The sequence below is a fragment of the Doryrhamphus excisus genome, linkage group LG1 (assembly GCF_037039965.1).
Source record: "Doryrhamphus excisus strain RoL-2023G ecotype Guam linkage group LG1, RoL_Dexc_Guam_v1.1, whole genome shotgun sequence".
Lineage (NCBI taxonomy): Eukaryota > Metazoa > Chordata > Actinopteri > Syngnathiformes > Syngnathidae > Doryrhamphus > Doryrhamphus excisus.
Window position 1 is genome coordinate 11,231,158 of NC_136357.1, and position 24,155 is coordinate 11,255,312.

The 24,155-nt window shown below is 38.6% G+C and overlaps 1 long non-coding RNA gene across 1 annotated transcript; it reads left to right on the top strand.

Moving 5' to 3' along the window:
• The first annotated feature begins 21,314 nt into the window (after positions 1-21,314).
• LOC131130745 (uncharacterized) lies at positions 21,315-23,618 on the top strand. Its single transcript, XR_009130079.2, has 3 exons — positions 21,315-21,595; positions 22,769-22,837; positions 23,391-23,618. It is a non-coding gene; the product is annotated as an uncharacterized LOC131130745 (long non-coding RNA).
• Positions 23,619-24,155: the final 537 nt, after the last annotated feature.

Here is a 24,155-nt window from a genome sequence, read left to right on the forward strand (position 1 = left end):
GAGCCTACCCCAGCTGCCTTAGGGTGAGAGGCGGGGTACACCCTGGACTGGTCGCCAGCCAATCACAGGGCACAGACAAACAACCATTCACACTCACATTCATACCTACGGACAATTTGGATTCGCTAATTAACCTAGTATGTTTTACCCGGAGTACCCGGAGAAAACCCACGCATGCACTGTAAGGCCTGCGTACTAACCACTCATCCACCTTGCAGCCGGTGATTATTTTAATTATTGGATTTTTTTTTTTTAACAATGCTATTACATGCATAGAATCAAAGATCCCTTATTTATAATGGGAGCACTCACCACAAGTATCTTGCAGACTTTACAAATTTCTGCTTTAAATAAAAAGTGCTGACTCACACATATAGTAAATATTAGTAGCAGATGAGTCCACCAATAAAATGAATGTTCAGTTGCAAAGAAGAAAAAGAAAGAGAGAACAGAAAAGATTGATAGGCCCTGGTAGCTCAGGATTTCTGTCCAAGAGCCAAGTGTCATTCACAGATGTTGGCTGCTTCGATGTGGAATAAAACATTGACACATGATAGAAGGAGAAGACACTTATCAGATGTTCTACAGCCCTGAGTGTACTGAAAACTAGCCTGGTCATTTCTTCTTTTTTTTTTTTTAAGTTTCTGTGTGCGCAAAGATGACTTCATAATGACACACTGTACAATTTAACAAGACCCAACACGCAAAGAGAGAGATCCTTTTTTTTTTTAAAGACAGAAGCTTACATTTATTCACTTCAAAAGGCCCAAAAATGCTGAATAATGACTTTAAAAACACACAATCTGAAGGCTCTCTAATCATCTTAATGTTTGAATGATGATAGCTGCAGTCACATACATTACATTTATAGCAATGAGCTGCTACAAACATTGTTACTATGTAATACTATGCAATAGGTTTGTGTTTTGTTTGTTTTAATGCTGAACATGACCGGTTCATTTATTCTTACGCTAAATTCAACTGGAACTGGGACTTGAGGGCAGGGGAGGGCATCCAGACCAACAACAGTGGTTAATATTATAGTAGTTAATTTATTTTGGAAAAGCAACTGGGATTTGATAGTTAAATGTTCAAAAAACAAGATGCATGAAGCCCATTGAAACCTGACTTTGATCACACCGTACTCTTTGATAATACACATTTGTTTTAGGGACTGTGTTTAAAGAGATCGTTTTAGCACATTAATATTGTAGTGGTTAACTTACTTTTACACCAGTAAAAAAATGTAAATATAACTGCAGCAGGCTGCACGGCAGGCGTGCACACAGGCCTCACAGCTAGGAGACTCGAGTTCAATTCCACTCTCTGCCCTCTCTGTGTGGAGTTTGCATGTTCTCCCTGTGCATGCGTGGGCATACTCCGGTTTCCTCCCACATTCCAAAAACATGCTAGGTTAATTGGTGACTCCAAATGTGAGTGTGAATGGTTGTTTGTCTATATGTGCCCTGTGATTGGCTGGCGACCAGTCCAGTGTGTACCCTGCCTCTTGCCCGAAGACAGCTGGGATAGGCTCCAGCACCCCCGGCGACCCTCGCGAGCACAAGTGGTAGAAAATGAATGAATGAATAACAACAGCATATGAAGCTCACATTAGATTGTGCAGGTGTACCTAATGTTATGGCTGCGCAGCACCAGTCGGGTAATTAACTTTTGGTGACTGTGAGTGATTGGATTAGGCACAGGTGGCGTGTGTCAAATATCAAAGTGCTAAGTGGACTGTGTTGTCATGTAGCGTCCATTTAATCAAATGCGTCTTTCTTCTCATGTCCTTAGGCTACCAATCTCATATTACCCACATAAAATAACTGCAGTTTCACTCCTTATGTCTTCATTACATGTCTTCTCCCTTGAAAAAAAAAACCACAAAGAAGAAAGCCGCAGATGAATAACAATGAGTTGGGGATTTCGGCGATGACGTGTGCTGCTGACACTGATCAGCAGAGAGGTAACTGAAGCAGTTATCAAAGCAGGGATTTAGGCCACACATGCATCTTGGTCTACTGACATTCAGCAGCCTGGAGCAGAGAGCCTCAATTGTATAACGTGGACATGATTCAACTGAAGTTGTGGACTTTGGATGCCGTGTTGTTGAAGTGCACTCAACGCAGCCAAAGTAAAGTAGAATAGAAATACTTGTACGTCCTGACACAGGTTAAGTGCTTTCTCTTGTATAAACATCAACCTCGTATTACGCTCCTGTCGTCTTGTGGTCCACTCAGTGCTAACATATAAAGCCCTGACAGTTTTAATAAGGCAGAAAGTAATAACAAAACATACTTGCTAACTCCTTTTTTTTTTAATCCCCACACATAGTGAAGCCTGTCTTTCCTTCAAACAAACTGCTAGGGGTGTCATCTCACGCTATCTAAGGAAATTTAGACTCTTCCAAAACCCACAACACCTTCAATATGCACCTATGAGTGCTACTTTTATGTTTTTGTGTGTCTGCTCTGGAATTGCTCCAGGTTGTAAATCAGAAACCCCCCCCTACACTCGGTCAAAACAGTCTGAAACGACTCTATGCATTCCCTAAATGTATGCAATTATGCACACATCTAGAACATGTGGCATTAAGAAAAAAAACAGACACTCACTGCAGTCTTTCTTAGGCACACCTATACAAGACCTAAATATGTTTTTATGAAAATTTAAATGCTACATTTTGATTGCCACTGTGGTGTTTGCAAAAAAAGTTAATCAAAATAGTGGTACATAACTCATTTTCATTTTTTTAAAGTAGAAGTAAGGAAAAATATATTTTTACATTTTTTTAGTTAGCTGTACAACGCAATTTACTTAATGCAATTATATTCACAACATAAAAATTATGTTTGATAATATTTTAATGAAATTGCTTAATTTAAATTGTATTGTAAGCTGCTTTTGTTATTTTTCATCATAATCATTATTGGTAGTAGTAAGCCCATTATAATGAATCAGCAGCAAGAAAGTTATGTTTTGTGGTTTAAATTTAATTATTTTAGTTCATGAACATGAATGATGATATCAATACCACATACACACATTGCAAAAAATGCTAATATAAAAAATGTAAAATGTAACTAAAGACTAATACAGTTGTGTCTGTATAGTGTAATATTTTACTGTAAAATCTAAAAAATTTAAAACCAATGATTTACTATTATTGTAAAATACAGTATATCGACAATATTTTTAGAATATATTCATAAAATTATATATATTTTAATAAATTTTACATTGACATGTTAGTATTCATAGGCTATTTTTTATAGTGTTTTTTAGATATTAGCTGTATTGAATATTATATTGTGTACCTAATGGTACATTATAACTAGCGTCAAGGAGTGTTCACTGTGGAAAATTGCACACAAATTGTTCACAAGATTGTCTTACGATGGCCAGTTGAAAAAACAAGAGTGCTGCTGCTTTTGTGGACTAAATTCTACAAAAAAAAACTTAAAAGGTAAAATTGAAAGGTTAGTAGCCACCCCCCGGAATACAGATTAGTAAGTACATGTAGGTGATAGGATCACACACGTGCACACACACATCTAGATATCAAAGAACCCTTCTTGAGGCTCTGCAAAGCCAACAGGTGCTCGATTCAATTAGAGACAAAAGCTTAGTGTCTATTACTTGGCCGGTCACCACAGTCCAGTGAAGTCATAGCCTCTGAAACTAGAAAGCAAGCTTTGTTTGTTAGGTGACTTATTAGTCAAATGTGAAAGTGAAATAAATAATAAATATTGTCATCTTATCCATTTGAGCACTCTGAGTGTGACTAAAAACCACAACTTAACCCATATAGTAATTCAAAAATCATTAAATTCTAAGTAAGCTTACCTATGGCACTGTGTAGTGGGTGTCCAAAGCATGCCAGTTGAGGATAGACAATTTCACTGGCAGTTCTTTGGTTGGTAAAATCTGCAAGAGGACATGGCGCTAGACTACAATTGGCTACATATTATCTTATTAAGCATAAATCTGCTAATTTATTAAAGTTTGTCCAATGTAGAAATTTTGACTTTTTTTGATTTATACAATTATCCCTGACTTTTATATCTCACCATCATTGTCTTGGTTAAAACAAAATTATGTGCCATCCATCAGTGCAGTACAAAAAAAAAAAAAAACATGCACAAGCCTAATGAATGAATAATAGTCAAAGTCGGCCACCCACACACTTTCCCTCACATTCAAGGATGGCATTGTTACAACTATTATTAACTGTGACAAACATTTAAAGAAAAAAAAAACAGTTAATTGAAGTTATTGTTAAATTAAAACTAATTGTTAAGCATTGTGAAGTTAAATTTAATATTTTATTCTCATTTGTAGTCAATCTTTTCACTGTTGAATTATCTTATTGGATATATAATTGTCACTATCTGTATATGTACATACACACACAAATATACACATACACAAATACATATATATATATATATTTAAAATCACTTTAGTTCAAGTCAATGCTATTTTAATTAAACAAGTCACGATCACCACCTAGTGGCTAAATATTGACAACGCAGGTCCAGCAGATATATATATATATACATATACATATTCACACGCACAGATATGCTATTGGATAAAATAGAATACATTAACATTTTTAAAGACAGATGCGACAACTCACACTTTAAACGGAGCCAATTGACTTGTATTATCCAATTTTTTCATTCTTCAAAGCAAAATACTTTTGATTCATAGCCTGAGGACACATCAAAGGAAGGCAGCATTCACATTTTTTTTAAACTGAGGGAAAGGTGCACTGAATTCCAATCAGCTAACCTACTTTTTTTTTTAAATGTGTAAAATTTGGAGCAAAATGGCATGTTAAAAAAAGTACAACAGGGGTGTCAATTGATGAAAATATTTAATCACAATTAATTACATTCTGTCCACTTGTCCAGGTCAAAATGGCAAAGTATTTTATCGTAGTATTTTATACACAGAAATGGCAGTCTGGTTGATTTAATGGTATTTTTTGAAAACTGCTTGCAGTGTGTGAAAATCTGAAAACACCATCTTGTCTTTGTAGTGTAGATAGGCAATACAAGAACGATGGCGTCACTGACTCTCTTCCGCCTCCTCGCAGTCACATGACCAGAAGTGCTCTTTGACCACAGGCCAATATAATATCTGAATATTTTGAAGGACATTATTCACCTTAGTGGATATTTTCGTACTCCGTCAAGTTATTCAACTTCTCTTAAATCTTGATGTATGTCTTGCATGTATGTGGTTCTTTGTTGTTCTATGGTTTGGAGTATCAAATGATTCCATTTGCGTGCCTGTTGACAGCGCCACACATAGGTGTGCCTTGTGTATTACATTGTTTTCACTCCCATATGGATATAACTACGTGTATAGTAATTCGGCGATGTGTGAATGCAACTTTTTTTCAACCCGTTAAAGAAAAACGGGGCCCTGTTGTGACAAAGTGAATGAGTTAGAACTCATCACTTGTCCCTTATATGATTATATTCATGATTTCATTGTTTCGGCTCCAGCACCCCCGCGACCCTCATGAGGAAAGGCGGTAGAAAATGAATGAATGAATGAATTGATGTTACGTCATTTATAATAGTACTGCTTTAATTCTAAATTCAACAGCTGTTTAGCATTTGGGATTTATTAGGAACATTTATTGGGAACAGGTGTACATGTTTCATCTTACCTGTGGACACTTACCAATAGAGTCACCTGCAGGAATGTTTGGGGGAGGAGCCGCCAAGAGTCTCTGGGTTTTATAGGTTTGGTGATGTCATTAGTGACATCATCAGACCATACCATGTACTGGGGATGAGGGGGGGTTGTTGGTTTTATGGGGATTTAATCTTGGGTTAGAGGAGGGAAATATGTGTATGCGTGAATGTTTTATGAAGAGTTGTTGCAGCATTGGGGTCACATACAATTGTATTGTTGAAATCCAGTTTGTGAAGAGTTACATTATTAGATGTGTTTGGTAAACCAACCTATGGGATATAGTGGGACATTCTAGGCAGGTTGAGAGCCCAATAAAGTAGTAGCTTGGGCTTCTTTGGGAAGGGCAGAGTGTTGAGTGGCTGTGTTGTGACAACCCACACAGTACAGTACAGTACAGTACAGTACAGTACAGTACAGTACAGTACAGTACAGTACAGTACAGTGTTTTATTGATGTGAGTGAATAAATGTTTTCTTGCTGTTTTGGGGGGAGGAGGGTAATATAATATATCGTTTGTAATAATATATAATAATAGATAATTCAAGTAATTTTTTGAAAATGTCAATCCCATTATTATTATTATTATTTTGCTTTTAGTGTTTTTCATAAGTTTGAATCTACCTTGTTAAATAAATGTGTCAAACCTGGGCGAACTTAATTTTTTTTTTACCTTCGGACACCACATTACAATTAATCAGGCAGAATTAAGTTCTTATTTATAATAAATGTCCCTTTGAAAGATCATTTTTTCATACACCTAACAACATGACACTTAATGATATTCAATAATCCATCCATTTTCTATGCCGATTATCCTCACTAGGGTCATTAGCTGGAGCCTATCCCAGCTGACTTTGGATGAGAGGCGGGGTACACCCTGGACTGGTCACCAGCCAATCACAGGGCACATATAGACAAACAACCATTCACACTCACATTCATACCTATGGACAATTTGGAGTCGCCAATTAACCTAGCATGTTTTTGGAATGTGGGAGGAAACCGGAGTACCCGGAGAAAACCCACGCATGCACGGGGAGAACATGCAAACTCCACACAGAGATGCCCAAACGGAGATTCTAACCCAGGTCTTCCCGATCTCCTGACTCTCCTAACCACTCGGCCACCGTGCGGCTGTTGAAAATGTTATTTATTGAAAATATGTTTGCCTATATATCCCAAGCTTAAGAGACACCCTGTACTACTACTACTACTACTGTAAATGCATGAGGATACACCTTGAGCATGTACTCGCTGCACATTATGTGTAGATGATGGCAGTGATGGACATCATGCAGCAAAACACAAGAGAAAAATTTGTTTTTTGTATAAGATATGCACATTATATACTTTCAAACAGCCTCCTACTACAGGTAGAACATTCCCACAGTAGTCCTATATAGTACTGTAGTAGTCGGGTCATCACATCTCTTTTGACAGACGTGCCAATTATCATCTTGTAGAGACGGCATCTGTGGTGTAGGTGTGAAATGGAGATGATTCTCAAGTACCTGAGCAGCAATTGCTTATTATGAAAGGAGCGTGTGCATGAGAGAAAGACTGATTTGGGCTGCTGGCCACATACTAATTGGTTGAGTGCTAATTAGGCAGATGCACTCATGATTGGGTTTAACATCAGACTGCATTTACCTTGCGATTTTCCCTACCCTACATGATTTTGACCTAGTTTACACATATCACAGTTTTGTAAAAATTTTACCTTACTTATGTAGACGTCACTGGAAAACATTTGGATAAAGCTGGTTTAGCTGCTCACTGAGATAAAGTCTGATTACATGTGCTAAAGCCTGATGATGGTTTGACAAGGTTTGTTTGACAGTTGAGGCAGATTTTTGACCAGAAATATTTTCCAAATTATACACTTTTGGGACCTTTACTTTGGAGGTTCCACTGTATTTGCATGTGTAATATTGCACCCAGAGAGAGAACAAAATGTGAGACTTTTGATGTCTTGTGGCACTAAAGGGGAAGTGAAAGTTGCTGCATTCAACATTTTCAGCTTTTTGAGTTGCATTCTGCCAAGTGCAGTAAGGCCCAGAGGGTCATATTGCAACTGTTACCACAGCTCTTTTGGTATTCTCATGATTCTTGAAGAGTCCTCTAACCACCTGGATGAACACATTCCAGTATTGTAACTGTTTCCTGTCTAAGAGCCAGCAGGCAGCCATGTTTTCTTTGTGTACAAAAGCATCTAAGTTTGTGTGAGGTATCCAGTAGTACAATAAGAACATTATCTCTAAAGAATGACCTTCACTTAAGTCTTAGGGAGTCTTCATGCTGGTTTGTTCAATACATGATGGGTTATGAAAGTCCTGATGTCTCCTTTTTACGTCTTATACAAGGAATAGCCAAGGTCAGTGCTTCCATCATCATTCTCCAAGGTGGATTTCAGACTTGGCATTTGGCGAGTGAGGCATGTCTATGTAACAGATGCCAACAGGGAAGGGATGGCTGGGTGAGAAAACCTCAGGCTTTTAGCTCGTCCTGTTGTTAATACACTGCGAGACTCTAACTGGATCTATTATGCCGAAAAATAAAAGTGCTTCTCGTATTTTTTCCATTCAGAACCTGCATGTCATCGTTGGGCATTGTAAAACATTCCTTACGTTAAAGTCGCAAAACACAACGTGGTGAAAATATACTGTGCTGTGTTTATTTTGGGATGGGGCTGTTTAGTATTTGTAACCGCCACAATTGAGCCATCCGTTGGGGAAGTACTCTGTGATTACATCCGCAATTCCGTGAACACGGAAATTATACGGCCTTACAATGGTAGTACTTGAAAGAACTATACTGCCACATTTCCACTAATCCGTACAATTTGGGTGGTTAAATCCTGATTAGGCTTGCATTTCCTCCATAAGATGTGTAAAAGTTACATTCTGTACAACATAATAGCACCAATGAATTATCATAGAAGATAAACTGTGTACTGACAGTCATTCATAAAGAAGTGACACATACGATTCATGAGGGTCGCAGGGGTGCTGGAGCCTATCCCAGCGGTCTTCAGGCAAGAGGCAGGGTACACCCTGGACTGATCGCCAGCCAATCACAGGGCACATATAGACAAACAACCATTCACACTCACATTCATACCTATGGACAATTTGGAGTCGCCAATTAACCTAGCATGTTTTTGGAATGTGGGAGGAAACTGGAGTACCCGGAGAAAACCCACGTATGCACGGGTAGAACATGCAAACTCCACACAGAGATGCCCGGGGATGGAATCAAACCCGAGTCTTGTAGCTGTGTGGCCTGCGCGCTAGCCACTCTACCACCGTGCAGCTTGTATTTTAATTCATTTAGCCAATAATATGCTTGAAAATGCTTAATTTAGTAAAAAAACAAACAAATGTTTTGACTAAAATAGGCCACAAAACAGTGGTTAGCAACCACTCCTCTGCCGTGCAGCCCGACACATACAACAAACCATGTTATTGTTTTTCCATTTCTTTTAATTGTAACGTGGAAGCAGGCAGACTATTTTCTCTTGACCAAATCAGGATGAGAAGCTTGTTCCTATACAAGTCAACCATACCGTGTAATCAGGCAAACCAATTCCTGAAAAATAGGATGTTTTTTGGATGATGGATACACTACACTACACTACTGTCAATGGATACCCTACAAAAAAAAGTGTCCCAGAGTGTCTTGAAGTGTTGCCCATTAGATTCATAAGGCAAAACGGCATAATTGCATAGTTAAGTTTAAAATATGTTAAACGTATTGGCTTTTAAGCCAAAGGATTTGCTCATTTACATCATGAAAGTAAAGAAGTGGCGATTATACAGTTGAGTTTTTTCACTGTTCTATGTCTGCTGGAAACTGTGAGAAATGCAAGAGTGAAGCGAGTCATGTTTTTGGGTAAGACGGCGAAACAATGAGATGAAACTTGCAACAAAGCTTTGTCTGAAGAGAAGTGGAGCAGAACATTTGGGTGGTAAAACTGTACTTTGTTTGCTACGGTGACATCAAAATAGTGGTACATAACTCATTTTCATTTTTTTAAAGTAGAAGTAAGGAAAAATATATTTTTACATTTTTTTAGTTAGCTGTACAACGCAATTTACTTAATGCAATTATATTCACAACATAAAAATTATGTTTGATAATATTTTAATGAAATTGCTTAATTTAAATTGTATTGTAAGCTGCTTTTGTTATTTTTCATCATAATCATTATTGGTAGTAGTAAGCCCATTATAATGAATCAGCAGCAAGAAAGTTATGTTTTGTGGTTTAAATTTAATTATTTTAGTTCATGAACATGAATGATGATATCAATACCACATACACACATTGCAAAAAATGCTAATATAAAAAATGTAAAATGTAACTAAAGACTAATACAGTTGTGTCTGTATAGTGTAATATTTTACTGTAAAATCTAAAAAATTTAAAACCAATGATTTACTATTATTGTAAAATACAGTATATCGACAATATTTTTAGAATATATTCATAAAATTATATATATTTTAATAAATTTTACATTGACATGTTAGTATTCATAGGCTATTTTTTATAGTGTTTTTTAGATATTAGCTGTATTGAATATTATATTGTGTACCTAATGGTACATTATAACTAGCGTCAAGGAGTGTTCACTGTGGAAAATTGCACACAAATTGTTCACAAGATTGTCTTACGATGGCCAGTTGAAAAAACAAGAGTGCTGCTGCTTTTGTGGACTAAATTCTACAAAAAAAAACTTAAAAGGTAAAATTGAAAGGTTAGTAGCCACCCCCCGGAATACAGATTAGTAAGTACATGTAGGTGATAGGATCACACACGTGCACACACACATCTAGATATCAAAGAACCCTTCTTGAGGCTCTGCAAAGCCAACAGGTGCTCGATTCAATTAGAGACAAAAGCTTAGTGTCTATTACTTGGCCGGTCACCACAGTCCAGTGAAGTCATAGCCTCTGAAACTAGAAAGCAAGCTTTGTTTGTTAGGTGACTTATTAGTCAAATGTGAAAGTGAAATAAATAATAAATATTGTCATCTTATCCATTTGAGCACTCTGAGTGTGACTAAAAACCACAACTTAACCCATATAGTAATTCAAAAATCATTAAATTCTAAGTAAGCTTACCTATGGCACTGTGTAGTGGGTGTCCAAAGCATGCCAGTTGAGGATAGACAATTTCACTGGCAGTTCTTTGGTTGGTAAAATCTGCAAGAGGACATGGCGCTAGACTACAATTGGCTACATATTATCTTATTAAGCATAAATCTGCTAATTTATTAAAGTTTGTCCAATGTAGAAATTTTGACTTTTTTTGATTTATACAATTATCCCTGACTTTTATATCTCACCATCATTGTCTTGGTTAAAACAAAATTATGTGCCATCCATCAGTGCAGTACAAAAAAAAAAAAAAACATGCACAAGCCTAATGAATGAATAATAGTCAAAGTCGGCCACCCACACACTTTCCCTCACATTCAAGGATGGCATTGTTACAACTATTATTAACTGTGACAAACATTTAAAGAAAAAAAAAACAGTTAATTGAAGTTATTGTTAAATTAAAACTAATTGTTAAGCATTGTGAAGTTAAATTTAATATTTTATTCTCATTTGTAGTCAATCTTTTCACTGTTGAATTATCTTATTGGATATATAATTGTCACTATCTGTATATGTACATACACACACAAATATACACATACACAAATACATATATATATATATATTTAAAATCACTTTAGTTCAAGTCAATGCTATTTTAATTAAACAAGTCACGATCACCACCTAGTGGCTAAATATTGACAACGCAGGTCCAGCAGATATATATATATATACATATACATATTCACACGCACAGATATGCTATTGGATAAAATAGAATACATTAACATTTTTAAAGACAGATGCGACAACTCACACTTTAAACGGAGCCAATTGACTTGTATTATCCAATTTTTTCATTCTTCAAAGCAAAATACTTTTGATTCATAGCCTGAGGACACATCAAAGGAAGGCAGCATTCACATTTTTTTTAAACTGAGGGAAAGGTGCACTGAATTCCAATCAGCTAACCTACTTTTTTTTTTAAATGTGTAAAATTTGGAGCAAAATGGCATGTTAAAAAAAGTACAACAGGGGTGTCAATTGATGAAAATATTTAATCACAATTAATTACATTCTGTCCACTTGTCCAGGTCAAAATGGCAAAGTATTTTATCGTAGTATTTTATACACAGAAATGGCAGTCTGGTTGATTTAATGGTATTTTTTGAAAACTGCTTGCAGTGTGTGAAAATCTGAAAACACCATCTTGTCTTTGTAGTGTAGATAGGCAATACAAGAACGATGGCGTCACTGACTCTCTTCCGCCTCCTCGCAGTCACATGACCAGAAGTGCTCTTTGACCACAGGCCAATATAATATCTGAATATTTTGAAGGACATTATTCACCTTAGTGGATATTTTCGTACTCCGTCAAGTTATTCAACTTCTCTTAAATCTTGATGTATGTCTTGCATGTATGTGGTTCTTTGTTGTTCTATGGTTTGGAGTATCAAATGATTCCATTTGCGTGCCTGTTGACAGCGCCACACATAGGTGTGCCTTGTGTATTACATTGTTTTCACTCCCATATGGATATAACTACGTGTATAGTAATTCGGCGATGTGTGAATGCAACTTTTTTTCAACCCGTTAAAGAAAAACGGGGCCCTGTTGTGACAAAGTGAATGAGTTAGAACTCATCACTTGTCCCTTATATGATTATATTCATGATTTCATTGTTTCGGCTCCAGCACCCCCGCGACCCTCATGAGGAAAGGCGGTAGAAAATGAATGAATGAATGAATTGATGTTACGTCATTTATAATAGTACTGCTTTAATTCTAAATTCAACAGCTGTTTAGCATTTGGGATTTATTAGGAACATTTATTGGGAACAGGTGTACATGTTTCATCTTACCTGTGGACACTTACCAATAGAGTCACCTGCAGGAATGTTTGGGGGAGGAGCCGCCAAGAGTCTCTGGGTTTTATAGGTTTGGTGATGTCATTAGTGACATCATCAGACCATACCATGTACTGGGGATGAGGGGGGGTTGTTGGTTTTATGGGGATTTAATCTTGGGTTAGAGGAGGGAAATATGTGTATGCGTGAATGTTTTATGAAGAGTTGTTGCAGCATTGGGGTCACATACAATTGTATTGTTGAAATCCAGTTTGTGAAGAGTTACATTATTAGATGTGTTTGGTAAACCAACCTATGGGATATAGTGGGACATTCTAGGCAGGTTGAGAGCCCAATAAAGTAGTAGCTTGGGCTTCTTTGGGAAGGGCAGAGTGTTGAGTGGCTGTGTTGTGACAACCCACACAGTACAGTACAGTACAGTACAGTACAGTACAGTACAGTACAGTACAGTACAGTACAGTACAGTGTTTTATTGATGTGAGTGAATAAATGTTTTCTTGCTGTTTTGGGGGGAGGAGGGTAATATAATATATCGTTTGTAATAATATATAATAATAGATAATTCAAGTAATTTTTTGAAAATGTCAATCCCATTATTATTATTATTATTTTGCTTTTAGTGTTTTTCATAAGTTTGAATCTACCTTGTTAAATAAATGTGTCAAACCTGGGCGAACTTAATTTTTTTTTTACCTTCGGACACCACATTACAATTAATCAGGCAGAATTAAGTTCTTATTTATAATAAATGTCCCTTTGAAAGATCATTTTTTCATACACCTAACAACATGACACTTAATGATATTCAATAATCCATCCATTTTCTATGCCGATTATCCTCACTAGGGTCATTAGCTGGAGCCTATCCCAGCTGACTTTGGATGAGAGGCGGGGTACACCCTGGACTGGTCACCAGCCAATCACAGGGCACATATAGACAAACAACCATTCACACTCACATTCATACCTATGGACAATTTGGAGTCGCCAATTAACCTAGCATGTTTTTGGAATGTGGGAGGAAACCGGAGTACCCGGAGAAAACCCACGCATGCACGGGGAGAACATGCAAACTCCACACAGAGATGCCCAAACGGAGATTCTAACCCAGGTCTTCCCGATCTCCTGACTCTCCTAACCACTCGGCCACCGTGCGGCTGTTGAAAATGTTATTTATTGAAAATATGTTTGCCTATATATCCCAAGCTTAAGAGACACCCTGTACTACTACTACTACTACTGTAAATGCATGAGGATACACCTTGAGCATGTACTCGCTGCACATTATGTGTAGATGATGGCAGTGATGGACATCATGCAGCAAAACACAAGAGAAAAATTTGTTTTTTGTATAAGATATGCACATTATATACTTTCAAACAGCCTCCTACTACAGGTAGAACATTCCCACAGTAGTCCTATATAGTACTGTAGTAGTCGGGTCATCACATCTCTTTTGACAGACGTGCCAATTATCATCTTGTAGAGACGGCATCTGTGGTGTAGGTGTGAAATGGAGATGATTCTCAAGTACCTGAGCAGCAATTGCTTATTATGAAAGGAGCGTGTGCATGAGAGAAAGACTGATTTGGGCTGCTGGCCACATACTAATTGGTTGAGTGCTAATTAGGCAGATGCACTCATGATTGGGTTTAACATCAGACTGCATTTACCTTGCGATTTTCCCTACCCTACATGATTTTGACCTAGTTTACACATATCACAGTTTTGTAAAAATTTTACCTTACTTATGTAGACGTCACTGGAAAACATTTGGATAAAGCTGGTTTAGCTGCTCACTGAGATAAAGTCTGATTACATGTGCTAAAGCCTGATGATGGTTTGACAAGGTTTGTTTGACAGTTGAGGCAGATTTTTGACCAGAAATATTTTCCAAATTATACACTTTTGGGACCTTTACTTTGGAGGTTCCACTGTATTTGCATGTGTAATATTGCACCCAGAGAGAGAACAAAATGTGAGACTTTTGATGTCTTGTGGCACTAAAGGGGAAGTGAAAGTTGCTGCATTCAACATTTTCAGCTTTTTGAGTTGCATTCTGCCAAGTGCAGTAAGGCCCAGAGGGTCATATTGCAACTGTTACCACAGCTCTTTTGGTATTCTCATGATTCTTGAAGAGTCCTCTAACCACCTGGATGAACACATTCCAGTATTGTAACTGTTTCCTGTCTAAGAGCCAGCAGGCAGCCATGTTTTCTTTGTGTACAAAAGCATCTAAGTTTGTGTGAGGTATCCAGTAGTACAATAAGAACATTATCTCTAAAGAATGACCTTCACTTAAGTCTTAGGGAGTCTTCATGCTGGTTTGTTCAATACATGATGGGTTATGAAAGTCCTGATGTCTCCTTTTTACGTCTTATACAAGGAATAGCCAAGGTCAGTGCTTCCATCATCATTCTCCAAGGTGGATTTCAGACTTGGCATTTGGCGAGTGAGGCATGTCTATGTAACAGATGCCAACAGGGAAGGGATGGCTGGGTGAGAAAACCTCAGGCTTTTAGCTCGTCCTGTTGTTAATACACTGCGAGACTCTAACTGGATCTATTATGCCGAAAAATAAAAGTGCTTCTCGTATTTTTTCCATTCAGAACCTGCATGTCATCGTTGGGCATTGTAAAACATTCCTTACGTTAAAGTCGCAAAACACAACGTGGTGAAAATATACTGTGCTGTGTTTATTTTGGGATGGGGCTGTTTAGTATTTGTAACCGCCACAATTGAGCCATCCGTTGGGGAAGTACTCTGTGATTACATCCGCAATTCCGTGAACACGGAAATTATACGGCCTTACAATGGTAGTACTTGAAAGAACTATACTGCCACATTTCCACTAATCCGTACAATTTGGGTGGTTAAATCCTGATTAGGCTTGCATTTCCTCCATAAGATGTGTAAAAGTTACATTCTGTACAACATAATAGCACCAATGAATTATCATAGAAGATAAACTGTGTACTGACAGTCATTCATAAAGAAGTGACACATACGATTCATGAGGGTCGCAGGGGTGCTGGAGCCTATCCCAGCGGTCTTCAGGCAAGAGGCAGGGTACACCCTGGACTGATCGCCAGCCAATCACAGGGCACATATAGACAAACAACCATTCACACTCACATTCATACCTATGGACAATTTGGAGTCGCCAATTAACCTAGCATGTTTTTGGAATGTGGGAGGAAACTGGAGTACCCGGAGAAAACCCACGTATGCACGGGTAGAACATGCAAACTCCACACAGAGATGCCCGGGGATGGAATCAAACCCGAGTCTTGTAGCTGTGTGGCCTGCGCGCTAGCCACTCTACCACCGTGCAGCTTGTATTTTAATTCATTTAGCCAATAATATGCTTGAAAATGCTTAATTTAGTAAAAAAACAAACAAATGTTTTGACTAAAATAGGCCACAAAACAGTGGTTAGCAACCACTCCTCTGCCGTGCAGCCCGACACATACAACAAACCATGTTATTGTTTTTCCATTTCTTTTAATTGTAACGTGGAAGCAGGCAGACTATTTTCTCTTGACCAAATCAGGATGAGAAGCTTGTTCCTATACAAGTCAACCATACCGTGTAATCAGGCAAACCAATTCCTGAAAAATAGGATGTTTTTTGGATGATGGATACACTACACTACACTACTGTCAATGGATACCCTACAAAAAAAAGTGTCCCAGAGTGTCTTGAAGTGTTGCCCATTAGATTCATAAGGCAAAACGGCATAATTGCATAGTTAAGTTTAAAATATGTTAAACGTATTGGCTTTTAAGCCAAAGGATTTGCTCATTTACATCATGAAAGTAAAGAAGTGGCGATTATACAGTTGAGTTTTTTCACTGTTCTATGTCTGCTGGAAACTGTGAGAAATGCAAGAGTGAAGCGAGTCATGTTTTTGGGTAAGACGGCGAAACAATGAGATGAAACTTGCAACAAAGCTTTGTCTGAAGAGAAGTGGAGCAGAACATTTGGGTGGTAAAACTGTACTTTGTTTGCTACGGTGACATCTCTGACATTAAAATGTGCTTTTCATACTTCAATTAACACATTGAGATTTGTATACACTCACAAATAAGATTTATGCACATTTTCTGCTACTTAATCCTTAATTGACTTCCTCTCTCGGATTTACAGTTGCTTGTGTTTCACCCATTGAAACACTCTCATTTTAATGTTGTTTTCACCACTAAATGCAATCTACATAGGCAAAACCTACCTTATGCTATCTGAAACTGAGCGTAGACATTCAGTCGTATTTATTAATTTAATAATTTATCTAATATGACACACCTGGATAACAAATAGTCAGTCACTTGTTCCAATAATTTAGCTTGGGTGGCTTCAAACAAAAGGTGATATCTATGCTGATGTAAATATCTGTAAATATAAGATGAAATGTTGCCCTGTGGTGTGTACGTCTCTGAATATCTGTATGGCAGTTAGGAATGTTGCACTATTATTATTATACTATTTAGACATTTCTCACAGTTAATAAAGCTTTTATGATGACAAAAATTGACACTGGATTAAAAATGAATTGTGTTTACATTTTCGATGGGAAAAATAGTTTTGGAAGTAGAACAACTTCAAAGTCAACAAGCGACTGTATCATTTTGTAGCATTGGAACAAATGTTGATTGTTATTATGTTGATTTAATCTAAATTTGACAAGTTTAAATCTGCAGCCAGGAGCCTTATTTTGACAAATTCTAAATAAATATTGTCTTTCCAGTTACAGCCTTCATTTTATTTACTTAGACTGTTTGGTCTAGAGACAGTGCCACAGAGGAAAAGACTGGAAGCAGAACTGGAGTTACCAGAGATGAGGATGCAGAGGTTCTCACTGGTAGTGACCAGGATGGATAGGATCAGGAACGAGTACATCAGAGGGAAATTACATGTTAGAGGCCTTGTAGATAAAGTCAAAGAGGCCAGACTGAGATGATTCGGACATGTCCAGAGGAGAGATAGTGAATGTATTGGTAGAAGGATGCTGCGTTTAGAGCTGCCAGGTAGGAAGACCAAAGAGGAGGTTTATGGATGTAGTGAAGGAGGACATGAGGGCAGTTGGTGTGAGAGAGACAGATGCACAAAACAGGGTTAGATGGAGGAGATTGATTTGCTGTGGCGACCCCTGAAGGAAAAGCCGAAAGAGAAAGAAGAACTTTGTGGTGACTGCACTTTTGTCTTTAGGAGCTTTTTTAAAGCTGGCTTTGCGCTCCTCTCTACTGTGTTCATTCTGCCCTTCTTCCGCTCCTCCTTTCCAGCTTCGCTTTCTTTCATTGTTTTTCTTTTTTTTCGCCTCGAGACACTGTATTTTTCTCTCTTGCTCTTTTCGGCTTTTCTTTATTCTCTTTTCTGAATAGTTCTGGTACTTTAAGAGGAAGGGAAAAGGCAAGGGCCACAGAGAGGGTGTTATGGGAGGTTAGGTTCAGTCAAGAAGATGCAGGAATAAAACTTCCTCCCACACTGCATGCAGTGTCTCTTGGAATGACTTTGTCATTGACTTGAAGACACACTCCCTACCTCCTACTGCATGTGCGCCACCTTGCTGGTGACAACCCTCACAAAAGTGAGTACAGCCTTCACATTTCAGTAACCATTTTATTCCATCTTATCTTCTCAAAGGACAATACGACAGAAATAAAAATTGCATAGACTCTAGAGTAGTCATTAGGAGTGCCACAAGATCTCATGCACAAGATCTCGTTAGATGAAAATGTGACAAGATTTATTGTTTAAAAAAATGGTGGGCACTAGGCTTGAGACAATAATAAATTAATCTCGCAATATATGAAAATGAGGTTGATCATCATTGTTTTCCTTGTTTCTCGCCTCCAAACGGGGAGGAAGAGCGTTCAATCTGTGCATTGGTTTCAGCACCTTGGCGTTTGTTCTATAGAACAATGGGATGAATGTAGTGAGCCCTTTTGTCAGTCATACAGTTGATGGATGGAAGTGGTATACACACGGAGTGCAGAAGAGTGTAACATATTCGTAAATACATGGACAGCACTGGACTATAAGCTGTTTATAAGTTTAAAGAACAAAGAAGCGAGTAACTACAGTGGTCAGTATACAACTTGCATAGCAGTGGAGATTTACTAGCCGCTGAAAATGATTAAACACACAGCCAACATTGTTTAAACTGGCAACACAACTATGCAGTAGCATATTCTTGTTCTGCATGAGTGCTGCCGGCACTGAGGAGCTGCGGTTCATTTAGGGAAACACAAATTCCGTTAGAAGCAGAACATGATCCCATCCTTCGGCAGTTTGCCAACATGACAAGGAGCCATAAGACACCTCCAATTTGACAAGTACCTTGCTGAGGATGCTGAAGTTGTAGGTGATGGAGTGGAAAGTATGTCTCTAGACCCTCAAGTGGAAGGAAGTTGGAGGAATTTGAGGTGTCTAACACCCACCAGCTCCACCAGGGATGTCATCATGGAGGAGCGGAAGAGGATTCCAATAACAGCCTGTGCATCTCTGGTCAATTCTATGTCCAAGAGAATGAATACAGCACAAGATAACAATGGTGCTTCCACAAAATATTGACACAATTTGTTCACTGTGAGGTGTGGTCACTATTTAGACAGCAATGATTTGGATGAATGCTGAAATATGAGGGGTGTACTCACCAAAACATATAGCCCACAAATTCTGAAAACTCCTAATAATAAACATTGGTTATGCAGTGGAATTGTAGTTTTCAGTATTAAATCATTCTAAAAGGTCAGACAAAACAGACAAAAACAGAAACTGATAAAAAATTAGGCAATTATTCCCTAGGAAATAAAGTGAATCCAATCAATCCATCCAAACACTAAACAATTAAAATGACGAATGTATGGAACTTATTGTTGATTGTTGATTTCAACAGGGGCGGCACAGTGGTCGAGTGGTTAGCGCGCATGCCTCACAGCTAAGAGACCAGGGTTCAATTCCACCCTCGGCCATCTCTGTGTGGATTTTGCATGTTCTCCCCATGCATGCGTGGGTTTTCTCCGGGTACTCCGGTTTCCTCCCACATTCCAAAAACATGCTAGGTTAATTGGCGACTCCAAATTGTCCATAGGTATGAATGTGAGTGTGAATGGTTGTTTGTCTATATGTGCCCTGTGATTGGCTGGCAATCAGTCCAGGGTGTACCCCGCCTCTTGCCCGAAGACAGCTGGGATAGGCTCCAGCCCCCCATGCGACCCTTGTGAGGAAAAAACGGTAGAAAATGAATGAATGAATGAATTCAACAGTGTTTCTCACCTTTTTTTTTTTATCAAATTACTGGCATTGACAACAGTGACGCTGACAACTATCATGCTGTAATTTATTTATTTAAGACTCGGTTCAGCAATGCACAGGGTGCTTTGTTTTTACCTACTACCTTTATTTATTGCTTTCATTATTTTTATTTGATTTTGTAGTTTTTACTGTATTAATTTGTACTTATTATTTATTGTTTTACTAGTCTGTGCAGCACTGTGGAAACAGTGTTTATGAAATGTGCAATATAAATAAAGTGCAGGGGATTAGATTGGATTGTTTGGGTACTTTGCAAGTATTGGCTGCGCAGTAGTCGAGGGGTCAGCCACACAGCTAGAAGACTTGCGTTCGATTCCCTGCTCTCCCCGTGTGTGCATGGATTTTCGCCGGGTACTCCAGTTTCTTCCCACATTCCAAAAGATTAATTGGACAAATTGTCGATCGGTATGAATGTGAGTGTGAATGGTTGTGTGTCAATGATTGGCTGAGAAGACTGGGATAGGCTCCAGCATGCCCGCATTACACGCCATATTGTACAAAATATGAGACAGTGTATGAAAACAGGACAAAAACTAAATAATTCGTAAAATGAGGCGCATGAAAACCATGGTTTGACTGTATTAGTTATAATTTATTTCAATAATTTTGTTATGGAAAAAACCTTGTTTTATAGGGATGATTGTCTTCCAAAATATTAATGGGCCAGTCATTATTTTTGTGTGGTTAAGTTTCACATGTTAAACTAATCACAGCTGTGTGTGAATACAATTATCTCCCAGCTGAAGTGTGGGCATTTGTGCTTTGCAAGAACATCTTTATCTTTGCAGAGGAATGACAGGCTACCCTTACAGGAAGTGGCAATGCTCAGTGGGCTACTGCTAAAAAAAACAATACAATGGTTGTTTTTTTTTAAAACATGTACAGTATAACTGATGATATATGGAAATATATAGAGAGGAAGGAAAAATTCATCACTGGAAGACAAAACCATGGCAGACAGTTAATCTCCCGATATCATGACGGAAATCATTCCCCTTTCTTTATGATAGGAAAAGACTACAGCACCCTGCACCTTTGGCTTCTATCTCCCAACTGCACATTCTTGCCCGAGACAATTTAATGCATGACTCAATGGCATTGAAAGTGGGCTTGGATGAATTGGAAATGATTAAAAATGTAGAATTGACAGGGAAACCGATAAAAACTTTCCTTGTATAAGTAAGAAGAAGCACGAAAAAAAAGAAGGCAGCATGATGGAATGGCAGGCTTGAAGGGGAGAGAAAGGTGAAAGACAGATGAAAGTGAAGAGAGATAAAAGCCGGAGTGAGGAGGGTGTGGGATAAGGCAGGAGGAAGGGAGGCAGAGATGAAAGCAAAATGAGAAAAGATAAGAACAGAGTGAGGGAGACAGAGAGGGAAAAAACAGAGGAAGAGATAGAGTACGGAGTGGAGAGAGCGGTAACCATGGAAACAAGGGGAAGGTACAAAAGAAGAGATAGACAAAAGGGTTTGATTTAAAAAAATAATGAAACTTGGGTGAAAAGAAGAAGTCATTCCGGCTGAGATTTGTTACTGTGAGCTGGAGGAATAATACAAACGGGAAGGACAGCGACGACGTGTCCGCACTTACGGTAGGAAGGCGTCCATGTCCACTGAGGAGCATTCCCGAGACCTCTGGTGTTAATAGGCTTCTGGGGCTCATTGTGGGCCTCACCTTGAGTAAATCTGGGCCTGTTTCACAGTGAAGGACACTTGGCGTTATTAAAGGTTCCTGCAGTAAATCAGCTGTAGAGATTTCAAAGCATAGTCATTCATCCATTTTCTACCACATATATCGTTCAGAGTGGTGGTGAGCTGGAGCCTATCCCAGCTGACTTCAGTTGAATGGCGGGCTACACCTTGAACTGGACACTCGTCAATCACAGGGCACATATAGACAAAAAACCACTGATCAGTGGAGTTACACCATTACATCATTAGTGAAGGTCATTGTTTGAAACATGGTGTAAAACATAAAGGTGTATATGTTCGTAATCTGATTTTCGGTATAGAACATATCTGTGAGGGGCGGCACGGCGGTCGAGTGGTTAGCGCGCAGACCTCACAGCTAGGAGACCAGGGTTCAATCCCACCCTTGGCCATCTCTGTGTGGAGTTTGCATGTTCTCCCCGTGCATGCGTGGGTTTTCTCCGGGTACTCCGGTTTCCTCCCAGATTCCAAAAACATGCTAGGTTAATTGGCGACTCCAAATTGTCCATAGGTATGAATGTGAGTGTGAATGGTTGTTTGTCTATATGTGCCCTGTGATTGGCTGGCGACCAGTCCGGGGTGTACCCCGCCTCTCGCCCGAAGACAGCTGGGATAGGCTGCAGCACCCCCGTGACCCTCGTGAGTAAAAAGCGGTAGAAAATGAATGAATGAATGAACATATCTGTGAGGGACAGGATGTTGGCAGTATAGCCATGTGTATACTCCGTAACAAATACAGTGAAGCCCCAGCCTTTACCTTGCAGTAGTTCCAAGGAGTAGCCAGAGCTTGAAGACCCTCTTTTGTTGTCTCCTGCTTGGCCTTCACGGTGAAAGGCACTGTTCAGTCGAGATCGGGAACGAGGTCACAAGCTGGAGCTATTGGTTCTAAGGCAATAAGGTATCATTTTATTAAAGAATATGCAGTATGTTTGCCATTTTTCCTGTGTCATTAAAAAAAACAATTAAAGGTGTTTACACAAAAGGTAAGCAGTTTTATGTTTTTGTATTTTCACCCCTTACTAAACCAACTAACCAATCTGTGACCTTAAACCGAGGTGCACAGGGGACCTTGATGATGGGATACCGGAATACTGCAACATACCCAGTAATAAACTTCTTTCCAGGTGAGTAAATTCAACACATTTTATGAAGGGATTCTATTAGTACATCTCTATACAGACTTGAAGACAGACTGTGGTTTTTGAGTCTCTTGTGGCTATCACTCCTACACCCCCCCGCACCACCTCCACCACTCTGTTTTTCTCTCACTCCCCCTCCCTCTTTTTTCCCCTCTCTTGATCTCTCGCTCCCTCCTGCCCCCCCCACCACCACCACCCAACTCCATCACTCTATTTCTCGCTCTTATTGCTTTCTCTCTTTTCTCTTTCTCTGCTTCCTTCCATAGCTCGCTCCCTCTCTGCACCCCCCCAATGTTCCTTTTATATCCTCCTTACTGAATGCTCTTCTCCTCTCCTCCTTCAACTCTGTCTTTCCTCTTTTATATTCAGTGATTTTTTTCTCCTTCAATGTTGTCTCCAAGCAGAGCTATTTCATTGCTAATATTCTGTCTTCCTGTTTAGTGCTTCACTATAAATGGAGGAGGAGGAGGAGGGCGTAGTCTTTTATTTAGTTTTTTTTTTTAAAGATATTATTATTTTGCTATGGTCCTCTCTACAGCCATGGATGTGCGCAAGATTTGTGGAGCAAAAAGGAAACATCACAAGGAGGTTCAAGATTATTCTGCACATTGTTGTTTATTTTGTAGTCCATTAATATAGTCTTACCTTTTGCCTCACAGAAGCATCCCTGATTAAAAACAAAGACTGTTTCTCTCCTCTTTGTTTGTTTCAAGTTATTTTGGTGTCCAGATTCTGACCTTATCTCGGAGGAGCTAGGAGCATTCAAGTTAACTAAAGGGTGTGGCTGTTTTTTTTTATACACTTTTGCAATATTCCATCTGCCTATCTTACACGGAGTCAAGCTGTCTGCCTGTACTGAACTCATGAAAAGCTGTGCCAATTATAGGAGGTCCTCATGAGTGGGATGAGGACACTGTTTTCCACTGAAAATGGATCAAATCAGTTGAGGGACAGTGATTACATGACAATCACAGACAGGTGTCAAAAGTCTCACAAAATAGCCTTGTCAAAGGTGTAACGGTACATCAAACTACTCCTTTTATACAGAAGTGGGATGTTGTTGTAACAGGTTTCAAATAAATACTTGTCAGACAGCAACAATTCCTTTCAATACAAGAGGGTGGTGAAGTTCACGGCTGGCGAAACACTGAATGTTTTTATTTGCTCATTAAGAGGATAACTCAAAAAAATAAGGGACTCATTCACTTTGGTTTTAAAAAAATGCTTGTTTTCAGATACTCCATTTATATATTTTTTATAAATTTAAACATTTGTGTTATTACCTTTCATCTGTATATGAAGT